The following is a 16,660-nucleotide window of genomic DNA, read 5'->3' on the forward strand; positions in this document are numbered from 1 at the left end:
AGCCCTGATGAAGTCTTTGAGAGTGACTATCTCATACGACGAAACACATGTTGGCTGTTGCTGTAAGAAGGTTGTTGGTTCAAGGACGATTGTTGTAGCCTTGATGAACTTTTTATCTCAAGATTCAAATTGTGTTATTTTTCCACGAATCACGTTTTGACTGATATCTTGATGCCATTTCCATGGAACAATAAGTTTGGAATTTAGAAGCCTTATTTCATGAGTGCCCTGACACCTGCTTATCACTAAGATGCAACTGGATTTTCTTTACAGAGTGTAATTTAATGGTAGCTAGTGATGCTCACATAACGTCAAATTGTAAAACTACAATAAAACTAGAGAACTGAAAAAGTGCATGTTAGAGATGGGTATTCTTGTTGGCAGAGTTGTGCATATTGTCTGAGCAGGAATCACAATCACACTCTGAATCAATCTGTGCTCACCCTCTAGTAGCATTGCAGAGAGCAGTCAGGCTTAATGTGAGAGGTAATGTATAAAGTATTTGTACAACACTTCAAACAGTAAAACAGTGACAACACCACACAAAAAGAGACCACACATTGGTTACAAAGCTAGAACTTAATTTAATGAAGAAGCAAGAGCAAAGTGACAAAAATCCAATAAGTAGAACTTGGGTAATGAAATTGTGAAGAATAAACTATAAAATAGCACTTAGAAACAGAAAGCGCCACCCAGGGATATCTGGTCATGCTAAACCATGACCAAGTTAAAAATGCAGGCCAACCACGATGAAGTGTGGGCCAGTTACAGGGCTCGGACTTGTCCCGCTGAAAAGTACATTGGTTGCGTTGTCATCGAAGACAAAATGCGGTGTGCAGAGAAGGTGCTGCGTCATTGGCAGTCCACAAACCAAAGGCGGCGAGGCTCTGGTTCTGGGCTCCACATTGATGGCAATGCACAGGTTTTTGCCTCTGCGTTGTTGGCGATGCATAGATTCTGCTGGAAATGCACTTAAGCCCACTTCCAGGGCTCCAGGGCGGATTGGACACCACTTGGCAGGGCAGACTCACAATTGGCAGAGACCACGTGCAGGAGCAAATGAGATGGAAGTCTTTTATATCACTGAGACTTCAGAAAACAGGTGACCAGCTAGCTGGCCCTTGGAGTCACTTTGGCTACTTGGTTCAAGTGATGTGGGTTTAGTCCTTTTTACTCTGGCAAGGAGGGCAGCAGGTCAGCACAGCAAGAAACCTGTGCTTCTAGAGCAGCAGTCCAGCAGCGTGGCACTCCTTGTAGCAGCACAGCAGCCCTTCCTAGCAGAATATTAACAGTTCCAGAAGTGTATTGACTTGGGGGGGTTCTCATACCCAGTGTGGCCTCGGAAGTTGGGGAGACATCAAAGAAGGGCCTTTGAAGTGCACGGAGGTCCTCCCTTCCTACCCTTGCTCCAGGCTCACTACACAGTGTATGCAGCCCTTTGTGTCTGGTCAGGACACAGCCTATTCAGGTGTAGTTGTGAGGCTGTGTCCATCTCCTCCCTCCCATCATGTCCATGATGCCCATCAGGATGTGAATGGCCCATCAAGTCACACCTTAGCTCCCATTTTGTGTGGATGTCTAGAGGGAATGTTCAAAGTCCAGCTGTCACCCCACCCAGACATGCAGAGACAGGCTGCAGGCACACAGAGCCGAAAAAAATGCCAATTTCTAAAAGTGGAATTTTCTAAATTGTAACAATAAATCCAATTTCTGTCTGGGGTCTTGAGGTCCACCAGGTAGGTAGTTTCTACCTTCTTCTCAACAATCACATAGGGTGCAGTCAAACAGTCTTGAAGGGCCCTGGGCTCCAATTGCTCCATCATCCTCACTTTTGTCTAGGATGGAATTCCACAGGGGTAGCCGTCTGGTCATACCACTGCTTCATCACGTCCTGAGTTGCGTCCAAGTTTCCAGAACCTTGCTTCCAAAACTTGGACATCTGGCTCCAGAGGCCAGCATGTAGCTAACCACATCCTGGGGAGGTTGCCCAGGAGCTTTCTTCCACAACCAGGCTGAGAGGTTTCCTTACAGGGGATCCATAAAGATGTTCAAGGGGGCTAAATCCAACCCCCTTCTGTGACACCTTTCTGTAAGTAAAGAGTACGCATGGCAAGCAGACGTCTGTTTGAAAATGGCCCTCACTGAAATATCATCCCAAACTTTTTGTCTTCCTCCTCCTCTTATTCTGACCACGTTATTGTTGTTATTTAGGACTCTGAGCAGGTTGCCCCTGTTAACCAGTGCTAAAGTGCAGGTGCTCTCTCCTCTGAACATGGTAACATTGGTACATCCACAATTGGTGTATTTAATTGTTAGACCTGACAGCCTTAGGGTGGTCCCCCCTAACTTTTTGCCTGCCTCCCTCCACTTTTTGGACACAGTTTTTGCTGGTTTTTCGACTCTGCGCACTTTACCACTGCTAACCAGTGCTAAAGTGCATATGCTCTCTCCCCTTAAACATGGTAACATTAGATCATACCCAATTGGACTATTTAATTTACTTATAAGTCCCTAGTACTGTGCACTATATGTGCCCAGGGCCTTTATATTAAATGCTACTAGTGGGCCTGCAGCACCGGTTATGCCACCCACTTAAGTAGCCCCTTATCCTTGTCTCAGGCCTGCGATTGCAAGGCATGTGTGTGCAGCTTCACTGTCAATTCGACTTGGCATTTAAAAGTACTTGCAAAGCTAAAAACTCCCCTTTTTCTACATATAAGACACCCCTAAGGTATGCCCTAGGTAACCCATAGGGCAGGATGCTGTGTAGGCAAAAGGCAGGACAACACCCTATATAGTTTACATGTCCTGGTAGTGTAAAACTCCCAAATTTGTTTTTACACTGCTGTGAGGCCTGCTACCTTCATAGGCTAACATTGGGGCTGTCCTCATATATTGTTTGAGTGGTAGCTGCTGATCTGAAAGGAGTAGGAAGGTCATATTTAGTATGGCCAGAATGGTGATATAAAATCCTGCTGACTGAATAATTTGGATTTAATATTACTATTTTAGAAAGTGAGCATTTCTCTGCATTTAAGTCTTTCTGTGCCTTACAATCCACGTCTGAATGGGTTTCGTTGACAGCTCCTTGTGCATTCACTCAGACACACCCCAAACACAGGATATTCAGCCTCACTTGCATACATCTACATTTTGAATGGGTCTTCCTGGGCTGGGAGAGTGGAGGGCCTGCTCTCACACAAAGGACTGCCACACCCCCTACTGGGACCCTGGCAGACAGGATTGAACTGAAAGGGGACCTGGTGCACTTCTAAGCCACTCTTTGAAGTCTCCCCCACTTCAAAGGCACATTTGGGTATATAAACAGGGCCTTTGTCCCTTCCAACTCAGACACTTCCTGGAGAAGAAACTTGTAACCAGAATCTGCATCCTGCCAAGAAGAACTGCCTGGCTGCCCAAAGGACTCACCTGACTGCTTTCTGTGAAGGACTGCTGCCTTGCTGTTGCCCTGCTGCCTTGCTGCTCCCTGGCTGTGATGAAGAAGTGCTCTCCAAGGGCTTGGATAGAGATTGCCTCGTGTTCCCTGAAGTCTCAGGACCAAAAAGACTTCTCTCTTGCATCTGGATTCCTTGTGTGGCGAAAATTAAACACACGGCTTGCTAAAAACAATGCACAGCCTGCCCCGCGGTGAAAAATTCAGTGCATGCTGAACCGGAACAACGCAGCGCTGGTGACTTCGCTTGGCAAGCCCAGGATTCCACGCACAGACCCCGGGGCGTCGGAAAACCCCGCAACCCGAAGAGGATCCACGACCGAGTGCTGGAAATCGATGCACAGCCGTCCCTGCGTGGAAACTAAACGACGCATCACTGTGTGCAGCATGAGAAATTGACGCACACCTCCTTTGTTTCCACACTTCTCCTCCTCTGCGGTTCATTGTGGAGATTGTTTACGTGAACCAGATACTTTGTGCTAAAAAGAGACTTTGGGGGTCATTACAACCCTGGTGGATGGCGGAGAACCGGCAGTAAGACTGCCAACAGGCTGGCGGTCTTACCGTGGTGAATTATGACCATGGCGGTTACCGCCATGGTCATCCGCCGGTTCTCTGTCCCGCCCGCCGGGCTGGGGACCTGGGTCTCCAGCCCGGCGGCCGTCAGTATACCGCCGGCGGTATTTGGACCCGGCTTACCGCTGTGGATTTCCAGCGGTTTCAACCTCCATGAAATCCATGGCGGTAAGTACTATCAGTGCCAGGGAATTCTTTCCCTGGCACTCATAGGGGTCTGATCAACCCCCCACCCCCACCCCGACTCCCTCCCCTACACCCCCCACCACCGCTGCCACCCCCCAAAGGTGGCAGGGCCGTCCTCCCCACCCCGACCCCCAACATAACATTACTCACACACACCCGACATACATGCCTACATCCACACACACAGTCAAACACGCACACCCACATTCAAACATACACGCACACATCCATACAGCCATACCCACAGCCATACACGCACTCATTCCCTTACACACAACACCCCGCAAGCATACACGCACCCACACATCCCCTTCACATATACACACGCACACCACAATGCACGCACACAACACACAACACCCCCCTCCCCTAATGGACGATCGACTTACCTGGTCCGTCGATCCTCCGGGAGGGGATGGGAGCCATGGGGGCAGCTCTGCCGACACCACACCGCCAACAGAACACCGCCACGGCGAATCACAGGACGTGATTCGCTGGGCGGTGTTCTGTTGGCGTGGCGGTGGAGGTGGAGCAACCTCCACTTCCCCGCTGCCCACAAGTATGGCTGTTGGCGGCTCTCTGTCGGAATAATGACGGAGAGCAGCCAACAGTCATAATACGCCGAGCGGCAAACCGCCTGCACAGGCGGTCTTCCGCACGGCAGTCCCTCGGCAGTCTTGCAAAAAGACCGCCGAAGTCGTAATGACCGCCCTTTGTTTGCTTTAAAAAGACTTAAGACACTTTATATCACTTTTCAGTGATATCTCCACATTTACTTATTGCATCTTTGATCGTTTTGACCTGCAAATAGCTAGATAAATATTATATATTTTTCTAAACACTGTGTGGTATTTTTTTTGTGGTACTATATTGTGTTATTGTATGATTTATTGCACAAATACTTTACACATTGCCTTCTAAATTAAGCCTTTCTGCTCAGTGCCAAGCTACCAGAGGGTGGGCACAGGATAATTTGGATTGTGTGTGACTTACCCTGACTAGAGTGAGGGTCCTTGCATGGACAGGGGGTAACCTGACTGCCAACCAAAGACCCCATTTCTAACATTAATGTACTTAAAAGTCCCTAGTAAGTGCACTATATGTGCCTAGGACCTTTAAATTAAATGCTACTAGTGGGACTGCAGCACTGCTTGTGCTACCCACTCAAGTAGCCCTTAAACATGTCTCAGGCCTGAGATTGCAGAGCCTGTGTGTGCAGTTTACACTTCTGTGTCGACTTGGCATTTGAAACCTCTTGACAATCTTTAAACTCCCCTTCTATTACATATACGTCACCACTAAGTTAGGCCTATTGTAGCACGTGGTGCAGGATGCTAAATAGCTAAAAGATAGGACATGTACTTTTAAGTCTTACATGTCTTCATAGTGAAAAACTCCCAAATGTATTATTCACTACTGTGATGCCTACCTCCTCATAGGTGAACATGGTGATTCTTTGTTACATTTAATAAGCTCAGTACCTAATTGAGAAGGAGTAGACATATCATGTTTAGTACCAAAGGAATAATAATAATAAATCTTTTCTAATGGTAAAGTCGGGGTTGGTGTTACAATTCCGAAAATGACACTTTTAGATAGTTTGTCTTAACAAAATGGGGCATCCCAGTAACCCTGGGACCTGGGTGAGCAGCCAATATAACAGCTAACAATGGTCCCCCGGGGGTAAGAGTACTTATCCACTTTCACAATAGTGGTTGTACCACTAAAACCCCCTGAATCAGTGAGGTCCATTTAGTATTATATCAAATGTATTAGGGTAAAATTATACTCAAACTGAACAGCTTAAAGCAGGGTATATTAGTAACGACACAGTGTAAGTGAATGTTAGATGTGTTAGTAAAGTGCATCAGTTCTATTTACATAGCAATAAAAACACATGTATCTAACAATTGTGTCGTCTCCTTTGAATACCCCTGGTGTAGGTGTAGGTGTCCAGAACCAACAAAGTCCAATCCACATTCAGGATTTATGTTGATGTTTCGACCCCAAAACAATGAAATTCATTCAAAAGAGTCATCATCAGGACAAAGTATTAATGTGGGAAGCCCCCCTCATTGATATGAGTAACATACAGCCTTGCCATGCCTAAATCAATAAAGTGCGAATCACCAGGATGTAAACTCCTTTCCTGGTTCATGACAGTTGCAAATCTCTACTTGATAACCAAACAGAAAGCAATTGTAAAGTTCAGGTTCCCTGGCCTCTTCTTGTTAACTGCTGTATGCAGTCATTTGTCATGAACTGTGAAAACTCCCTTTGGCCAAAATTAACTGAAGATTGATGTGAATGGAAGAATTAAAATGAGTTGGGGCTTATTTTGGAACCAGTTTCACCTTTGCGACTTGACCAAAACCTGGATCCTTTCTGAAGTTATTTAATATTTGTGGGTCACTAAATATAAACACATCTTTGGATGTTGCAAAATATGCAAGTCTAACATAATGCACATAGTTTTGAATACCCATCCTTCTCCTATGGATGCACACTGATTTCAGTCATGCAGTTAACAAAACAAATTGTCATTGTTCTTCATTTGGGAGGGATGTCCCCTCAATTTAATAAGAACAACCTAATTAGTTCACAACTCAGTTGTAAAAGAACCTCTGTTCAGACATTGGTTGCAATGGCACAAGTAGCAGGCAGTGCTCATAGAAATGTGTGTAAATTGAAGCGGTATTAAAAAAAAACAAGAACACAGTACAATATAAGACACCAACCAATATGGAAACGTCTAGAAAGATATAATAAGCAAAACAACACCAAAACTCTGACAAACATGCAAGAGGATCCAGAAATGTACATTCTTAAACTCTGAGGCAAAAGTGCAATGCTACATTTCCACTAAAGGTATTATAAACACACTTACACCACTGAATTAGATTTTATCTTTTTTTGACAACTTTAGTACTTCCCAAATCAATTCTAAGATAGGAAAACGTACATTTATTACTAAGTAGGCCTTTCAATGGAAAAGTTACTACACAGCAATAAAATGCATTGTTGTAACTGTTTATTTATTTAAAGAAAATTGTGTGGAGCAAATTCTTCCTAAACCCTGGTGTCAGAATCAGTTGCGGCTTGTGGGTTTTGAAGGGGGCGGGGCAGGTTGGCACGCCTAGGTGGGGGGGACGGGGGTGGTTGGGGGGGTATAGTAATGGATTTTTTTTTTTTCCAGCTTTATTTCGGCAAAACATTACCATAAAAGCATGCTAGCAAAATTCTTACATTTCTAAAAAGAGAACAAACAAGTTTGAGAAAATCGATATAATCAAACCCATCATGCTATTAAAAATCAAATCCAGAACTCCCCCAAGGCCATACAATACAGGTAGGCAAGTTGTGAATATGAGTGTTATAAAAAAAAAAAAAAATAAGCAGTTTGTCGATTAAAACACTATAAAAATACACAGTACACATCACCATACAAATCACCATAAAAATATTATAAAATAACTATGATTACAAATCTTTGTGCAAAAGAGAATTGGGATTGTTGTCTCACTATTAATAGCAATAACTATATTCTGGCAAAAAAGATTCCCTTAGTCTCTAAAACTATAAGTATGCACAAATAGTAACCGTTGTAAAAATAGAATTCATGCTTTTTTTTTAGAAAGACATTTGTCTCAAAGATGCCAAGTTGCCTCTGAAAATCTATGCAATGTGCATACCACCATCACATGTAAACTTATTTTGCTAATTTTAGGAGCTGAGTGACAATCCCCAATGCCAAAAATTTCTTTCTTTCACACACACCTATATTCGGCTAAAGGCCATAGAAAGGGCAACAATCAAGTAATACAAGAAGCACGTTATTCCAGCAGCAGTTAATGTTCGCTTAACTTCTAAAATCAGACTGTCTAGATAATGGCCAATACTGGTCTTAAAAGCAATAGATAAAAATTGATTACAATATTACACATTTTTTTAAAAACCCTTAGAATTTGCCTCCCATGCCATCAGGTACTTATTTGCTTGGGTAGGGGAGGACTATTTAAAATAAAAGTAAATATACTAAATAACTTAGAAAACCTCCCAATGACTACGATCCTTGTGCTAAGGGGCACGATAATTTTATAATTCAAGTTCTTCACGAACATTATCAATATCCCCTAGGCTAGATTTATCCTTGGCTAAATGTATAACCGGAGTCCAGTAGTTTAATAAAAGGCGGCTCCCATTTATCAACTTGGGGGCCGGAGATTGACTATGGGAGTTTTATCTGAGTTGAAGCACCTAGAGCCTCAAGCCCGCCTTAACTCTGATAAATGAAATTGCTAATAAAAACCGGCTTAAACCAAAGACAACATATGGTATAGTACTAGATCTCAAGAATCTAGCAGCTTCATTATAAATCCTGATTCCAACGTTCCTGCAGATAGGTCGAATCTATTTCCTCCTTGGTTTGTCATAGGCTTTACAGTTCAAAAGTACATGATCCGTCGTTTCAGGAGTCTCCATATTACACAGTCCACAAATCGCCTCATGTCTTTTCCCATTCAAGGGGCCCCATTTAGAGGTAAAAGCCTTAACCTGGAGAGTCCCATATCGGAGCTTCATGAATAAAGCTTTTGCTCGTCTGGGTTGGATAGTATCTATCCATTCCTCAGCACTCGGTAATAGTTTAATATCCAGGAAACTTAAGGTTAGTCTACCTAGATCCTTGCTGTGGAAAGTGCTGTTTAGGGTGAAGTCCCAAAATACTTGTTTTAGTCGGATCTTGGATTGTCATGTGAGTGTATGAGGTTCTTCCCAGTAATGTTTCAGCCCTAGGTTGTAAAAGCATTGCCTTAAATAATAGAGCCACAGAAGGGTGATGGCCTTGTCCAAGTCCATGATCTCGATTAGTGCTTTCCTGTATTGGATCAATTCAGGAGTTGTCCAAAGTCTACACCAGTAAAGCAAGGGCCTCAGGGCTGACAATTTGCCTATTTGTTTCATGTTAATATCATAGGTTAGAGGAATCAGGGGAGTAGATGGAGGGAGACCCAGTACCCCCCTCATGAAATTGTTTTCCTGGGTAACCAATGGGGTTAGATTTATGAATCCCCAGAGTTCGGCACCGTATAGAGCAGCAGCCTGTGCTTTGCACCTATAGATCTCAAATACTGGCAAAACAATACTAGACCTTGAGCATTTGTAATTTTTGCTAATTGCCATGGAACTATGAGCTAAGGAGATAGCAGCTTTATTGACGTGCGGTGCCCATGACAATTTGGCATCAAGAAGTATCCCTAGATAATTGAAGTTTTTTACTCGTTCCAATGCCTGCCCTCTGATCCGAATTTTTCTCTTGAGTGCTTTGCGGGGGTTAACAGTCAGGTATTTAGTCTTGATTGTATTTATTTCTAGTCCCTTCAAACTGCAATACTCACTGAATTTATCTAATAGGGTTTGCCAGCCCATGGGAGTTTGAGATAATAGGATGGTATCATCTGCAAAAAGGAGGGCGGGGACTGGATCACCGTTCAATCTTGGTGAATCATGATTGCTTTGTTTCAGATGATGAACCAGATCATTTATGTATAGTGAGAAAAGGGTTGGGGCAAGCACACAACCCTGTCTCACACCACTCTTGATAGGTATTGGGTCTGTCAACTCTCCCTTTGGCCCCCACCGAACCTTTGCAAATGTATTTTCATGAAACCTCTCTAGCTGGCACAGGAGGTTCCCTGGCATGCCCTGCTTCCCTAATGCTGCCCATAAGGAGTCTCTTGGCACCAAGTCAAAAGCTGCACGCAGATCCACGAACGCGATATAGAGGTGACCTTTCCTTAATCTAGTATATTTCCACATTATTGTCAGTAGCCTAGAGGCCTGATCGATTGTACTCGTCTGCTGTCTAAAGCCTGCTTGATATATAGTCAATATGCTGTTTTCTTCTATCCAGCTACTAATTCTATTCAGCAACTGTCTGGCATAAATCTTTTGCATGACATCTATGAGGCTGATTGGGCTATAGTTCCCTGGATCCTCCCTGGATCCTTTTTTGTAGACTGGGATTATTTCTGCCCCTTTCCATGACTCAGGCACTAGACCTTCCCTTGCTATAGCGTTGCTTAAAAGATTTATATAAGGTGCCCAAATATCTATACTATGTTTAAGCATATCCCCCGGGATCTTATCCAAACCGGGGGCTTTTCCTGGCTTAATTGCTTTAATGACATTCCCCGTCTCCTCCAGACTAAATTGTAGCTCGGGTAAAATGCCCCAAGTAGCTAGGGTTTTATGTTTTGAGGGATAAGAATCAAGGCTGGGGGGATCAGAGTAAAGGTGTGTAAAATAGTTGACCCATGTATGGTGGTCTGTAGTAAGTATCCCCTCTTTGCTGCCATGGGTAACTATTTTCCATAAAATCCTAGCGTCATTACTTTTTGCTGCTTCCAGCAGGTCTTGCCATTTTCGATCCTCCCAATTACTTTGGGCAGTTGCCAGTGTTTTCTTATAACTGGCCCTTGTCTGTAGTACGGCTAATTGATTTTTTTGTTTTAGAGCCTCTATCAATACTCTTTTCCTCTCCCTACATTTGACAGTGTACCATGGACTGTTTAGGGTGGGTTGCACCTTCTCCTTTTTATGCTTGTTCTGAGGCTGTTTAGTCAGGAAGGGTCTTAATGCAATACTCAATGATTGGTGGATGGCCACAATAGGGAGTAATGGAATTTTAAAAAATGTAAAAAAATAAACTTACCTTAGCTCCTGCGCGCAGCTCATCTGCTGGCTGGAGGCAGACACAGGCTCCCAGCCTGCCCTGCAACCAATCCTGTCGCTGCTCAAAGCAGCATCAGGATTGCCTGGGAGCACCTTGCCAGGGCATTCCCAGGCAGACTGGGCTGGAGAGAGCTCTGTGGACATGTGTGTTTGGCCGGCCCGAGACCGCCGGCCAACACACATGCGCTCTGAGTGGGAGTGCTGGGGTAGTGCTGAGCACCCCGTGGCTCCACCACGTTTACAAGGAAACAATAACAAACACTGTTATCGTTTCCTTGTAAAGGTTTTGCAGCTGTCGCTGCTACCGAGTGGGGGGGAGCGGGGGCTGGTGATGCCCTCATGGAGGAGCTACTCCTGGTCAGAATGATTTACAGGTACATAAAATGAAATTAATATACACAAACTATCCGTTGATAGACTGTGTTACAGAATATTGGATGAAAGAAAGTTAGGCATTATATACATAAAATATACAGTTAGCATGTAAATTATTAAGAGCTAGGAGAACTGTGAAGAAAATATGCAGTAAGCTCCTATGAAACGCTCTATCCCTATGTATATCCCCTAAGTATAAGAAGCATAAGTAAAAAACATGAAGAAATCAACAATAAAGAATACACAGAGCGTGCAACTACACCTTAGTTCCTACTGCAATAAAGAACTACGCAGAGCTAAAGAAAAGCTCCACTGAAAATGCTACCAGAAGGTGGTGCACTGCGAAAATACAGAGAACCATATGACAATAAGGCCAAAGCCAGTGTAACAATGTAGAGGACAAAGATTATTAAGAATTTATTCAGTCATAAAACACTCCAAGACAGTAAATCATTAATTGCCAAACAGATAGGCAAAGTAAATAACAAAAAAGAAGAATTTTGTTTTTATAATGTACAGTCAAGGGAGCCAAAAAATAATGAAAAATATAAAGTCCTTATGTCCTTGAGGTCGTAGCAAGTTCATAGATAAGTGATAAGTTCTTGATAGAAGGCCAACGCGTTTCGCCCAACATGGGGCTTCTTCAGGGCTAAAAACATAACATAACCAGTGTTCCCGCACAACACCCATGGATTTTAACACTTTGCCAGATTTACAAGGTAATGTAAACCTGGGAATGCATCAAAACGCTATGCCACCCTAGGGGTGGCGGAGAAGTGACGCAACGGTGAGAAATATCTTTATTCGCAGCACACATACAAAGAGGAAAACTCCTCTTGGGATTGTTTTTGTGCAGGAATGTGCCCATTTCTGCACAAAAACAATCATCCCCACAATGCAGGCACCCTTACACCCTAGCGCAAGGGTGCCTGCATTGGCACACAGCAGCAATTTGTGCACCAGCACAGGGGAAAAGGACAGGAGTGCACTGTATCTCGTAGATTTGGCACATCCCTGCCCTTTTGTTTTGACGCAGGGCAGCGCAGCAAGAAGGGTTATGGTGCTGCCCTGCAACAAAACACTGTAAATCTGGCACCCAGAGGCTTAGAGCCAGCAAATCCAAACAAGAAGAAGCAGAAGGACCACAACAAAGGTGATGTCCTATATTACACTTATGAATATTACTGGGCATTTCAATACTTTGTGCAATGTTGTATCGCTACATGGATAAGAGATACATGATGTCTGATGTATGCATTGTTTCTCAAAACACAAAACATGTCTCACTCAATGTGGTAAATTTCGCAATGGTGAAAAAGGAAATGGTGGAAAAAAACACAAAAGATAAAGTAGCAAAGTGACCTTGTGTGAGTTGCAAAAATTAAAGTGACTCTCAACATTGAGATTATGGCCCTCATTCTGACCTTGGCGGTCTTTTCGCAAGACCGCCGAGTTACCGCCGCGGTGAAGACCGCCGACCGCGGCGGTATGCCGCTGTGCGCATTCTGACCGCTGGGAGCGTTCCGCCGGAAAACCGCCAGCAGCCACACTGGCGGTCGGCGGGAAAGTGGAGACTGGTCAACCTCCACCGCCACGCCAGCAGAACACCGCCCACAGAATTACGACCCACATTTCTGTGTGGCGGTCTTCTGTTGGCGGTCTTCTGTTGGCGGTCACCTCCCCATGGCTCCCGTCGCCTCCCGGAGGACCAACGCACAAGGTAAGTTGACCGTCCGTGAGTGGAGGGGGTGGGGGGGTGTTGTGTGATGTGGGCGTGCATGGGGGTGTGCGTGTGAGTGTGTAGAGGCGGTGTGTGAGTGCGTGTATGCGGGCGGGGGGTGCTGCTGTGTCTATGGGTAATGTGTGCTGTTCGGCAGGTGCGCATGTCTGCATGTATGTGCGGGTATGTGTCCCCGTTGTGTATGTGTGTGTAGGGGGTGTGTATATGTGCATGTTGGGGGTGTGTGCATGTCGGGGTGCATGTATGTGCATGTCGGGGTGGGGGTGGGGAGGGGGTTCGTACCACCTCTGGGGGGTGGCAGGGGGGTGGAGGGTGTGGGGGGAGGACTCGGGTGGGTAGTGGGGGGTGGGGGAGACCCCTATCAGTGCCAGGGAAGGAATTCCCTGGCCCCGATAGTGCTTACCGCCATGGTTCGCACGGCGGTTCCCGCCCGCAAGAAACCGCGGCGGTAGGCAGGGTCATAATACCCTTGGCGGTCTTGGGACGACCGCCGGGCCGGAGTGCGCAAACTCCAGCCCCGCGGTCATGACCGCCGTGGCGGTCGGAGTGGAGAAGTGGCGGTCGGTCGCGGCGGGGACCGCCGCGGTCAGAATGCCATTTTTAATACCGCCGGTCTGTTCGCGGTCCGACCGCCGTCTCTCCGCCGACCGCCAGGGTCAGAATGAGGGCCTATGTCAGCAAAAAATAAAAGTGAGTAGCAAAGGGCTGATTCCACATAAGTAGCAAAATTCAGAAAACCTATCAAAGGCTTGCAATTAGCAACACAACGAAAGTTTACCTACTATCCCTGTCAATTGATAAACAAATGGGAAGGAACCATCGGCCATGGACAGATGTCTTCCACTAGGCAAGAGGTAGAAGAGAACGTCATTATAAATAAACAGTGGTGCCATTTTCAAACGCATTCTTCATCCAGTGCACCTATCACTCTTTTGGTATTGCTTCCTTTGACAGAGGTCCTCATACATGCACTTTGTGAATATGAATGCAGGGACGGAGTTCTGCTGTCCCTTGCAGGCCTAAATATCTGAATTTTCAGCTAATTGCAAACGTTCACAGAATTCACCCATCCTAATGATGTATGTAAATCCTCACTATTGCCTCTGTTACAGACTGCACAAAAACAGCCATGCAATGCACGCAATCCAATAATACATCTCTCCAATCACACTTCTGTCCTAACTCAATGAATGGAATCAACAATAGTCCAAGGCATTGCTTTCATTCTAGCTAACTGTATGGTATACAGAAGGACATGTAGCCCTCCTCTTTCACTCTGAACGTTTATTGTATGGAAAAATATCCCAATCATTTTTTACCAATTCTGTCTCACCAATCTTAAGCAATTATCTAGAGTTTTGGTTTTTGCAAACTTGTTTTGTTTACAATGAGTTTATGATTCGTGTAGAAACTCTTCATAGTGATCAATATACAATATAAATGATTACAGAATGTCAATATAGAATTTGTCCGATACTGACCACTGCTAATTAAAAGTATGAACATGCTGGTTTGCTTCTGGACTTAGTGTCAGATATTGAAGTACTCTTAATGTTTCCACAGATCATTTTAAGAATATCTCCAATGAGTACTGGCAGATGACAATTGGTGATCACACTAAAGGCAATGCTACCACAGTAAACGGAACAGAGGCTTTTGTGAAGAAACATCCAGACCAATATGAAAGAAAAGAGCACATGTTCATTGTTGCTGTCACAGGCACCCTCAGCCTGGTCACTGTGGTGGGCAACATTCTGGTTATGCTGTCTATCAAAGTCAATAGAAAGCTACAGACTGTCAACAACTACTTCCTGTTTAGCTTGGCATGTGGAGACCTGTTCATTGGACTCATCTCCATGAACATATACTCAGTATACAATAGCAAAGGTTATTGGCCACTAGGACCTTTGGTGTGTGACCTTTGGTTGGCCCTTGACTATGTGGTGGGCAATGCATCAGTCATGCACCTGCTTGTTATCAGCTTTGACAGATATTTCTGTGTCACCAAGCCACTGACTTACCCAGTGAAGAGGACAACCAAGATGGCGGGCCTGATGATAGCATCTGCCTGGATTCTGTCATTCGTGCTCTGGTCACCCGTCATCTTGTTCTGGCAGTTCATTGTTGTTAAGAGGACTGTCCCTGATGGTGCATGCTACATTCAACTCTTTTCTAACCCAGCAGTAACATTGGGCACTGCTATTGCTGCCTTCTTCTTGCCAGTAGTTATCATGTTTGTGTTGTACATACAAGTCTCCCTTGCCAGCAAGAGCAGGGTGAAGCCAAGTCAACAAGAGTTTAAAAACACAAATAACTTCTGCTCCCTTAAGAGAAGAAAACACCAACTACTTTCCAGAGCACACATTGCCAGTTTCAGCAAAGCTTGGAAGTGGGTGTATTGAAGATAATCCCTTTGCTGAGGGGAAGGAAGATTCCACAGAGTTCAGAACAGTTAGCAATGTCCAAAAAACAAATTACCTTATCAATAAGAAGATGCTGACTTTGAACTATAGTCCCACATACCAGTGTAAGAATGAAGCATTCAATCTGTCCAACAGCCAGACTGTCACTGAGCAAACCAGCAGTGAGTGCATCACAGCTGCAAAGGTTTTACCAGCCAATGTCCCTGATGGTTTCCCAAAGAATAGTCCATTCAATGTGTCTTGTACATTTGTCAGCAGCACCATGAACTTGGTCTGGAAGAAGCATTAAGTGGCTTCAAGGGAACAAAAGGTCACTCGAACAATCTTTGCAATTTTGATGGCTTGTCTCATCTGCTGGACACCGTACAATATCATGGTCCTGATCAACACTTTCTGCCAGACATGTGTCCTGAGACAATGTGGTTGATTGGTTATTGGATTTGCTATATCAACAGCACCATCAACCCAGTGTGTTATGCACTCTGTAATGCCACCTTTAAAAAGACCTTTAAAAACCTTCTGATGTGTCAGTATAAGAACCTCTGCTCAGGTAGATAGATCACTTTTGAGGAGATCTGTGCTAGTGTTTCACTATCAAGTTTTGTCCTTGGGGTGGAAGATGTAGAGATCAAAATGGAGACATAGGTCAGAATTAATTTCTTCAATATATGTATACTGTGACAATGTCAGTAGGGCAGCTCTTAGGTTCACAGTAAACACAGTAACCAATAAACATCTGCACTTTTGGTTAAAAATATGTCTTTTCCCCTCCTTAAATCTCTGAGAGGCAGAAGCCCGCAGGAGGGGGGCAGAAAACTAATACTCCTTCCATTTCATATCTACTGCTACTAAAAATAAAAATAGATGTCTCTGGACTAGAAAAGTGGTCCATGCTTGTTTGTGTTACTTGTGTTCACACTTTCGATTATGAGATAAGATTGTTTCAGATGTGTGTGTGCCTTTCTCTTCACTGCTATTTTTGTAAGTCTAGCCTCTTGGGCACTTACAAATAATAACCAGTTCTTACTTTTTTCTGGTGGTGGGCACTCATTTTGCCGACCAGGAGTTATGATTTGTCATCTGATTTTTACTCGAGCAAGAGAATAAAATCACAAAAGCAAGAAATAAGAAGGAAGAGGAACACAGCAAAACAGTGACAAAGGGTGGAAGCAG

At 44.4% G+C, this 16,660-nt stretch overlaps 1 pseudogene; it reads left to right on the forward strand.

The window, feature by feature from the left end:
• The first annotated feature begins 14,695 nt into the window (after positions 1-14,695).
• Positions 14,696-16,045, forward strand: LOC138260700 (muscarinic acetylcholine receptor M4-like; annotated as a pseudogene).
• The last annotated feature ends 615 nt before the right edge of the window (positions 16,046-16,660 follow it).

This window comes from Pleurodeles waltl, chromosome 10 (assembly GCF_031143425.1).
Source record: "Pleurodeles waltl isolate 20211129_DDA chromosome 10, aPleWal1.hap1.20221129, whole genome shotgun sequence".
NCBI lineage: Eukaryota > Metazoa > Chordata > Amphibia > Caudata > Salamandridae > Pleurodeles > Pleurodeles waltl.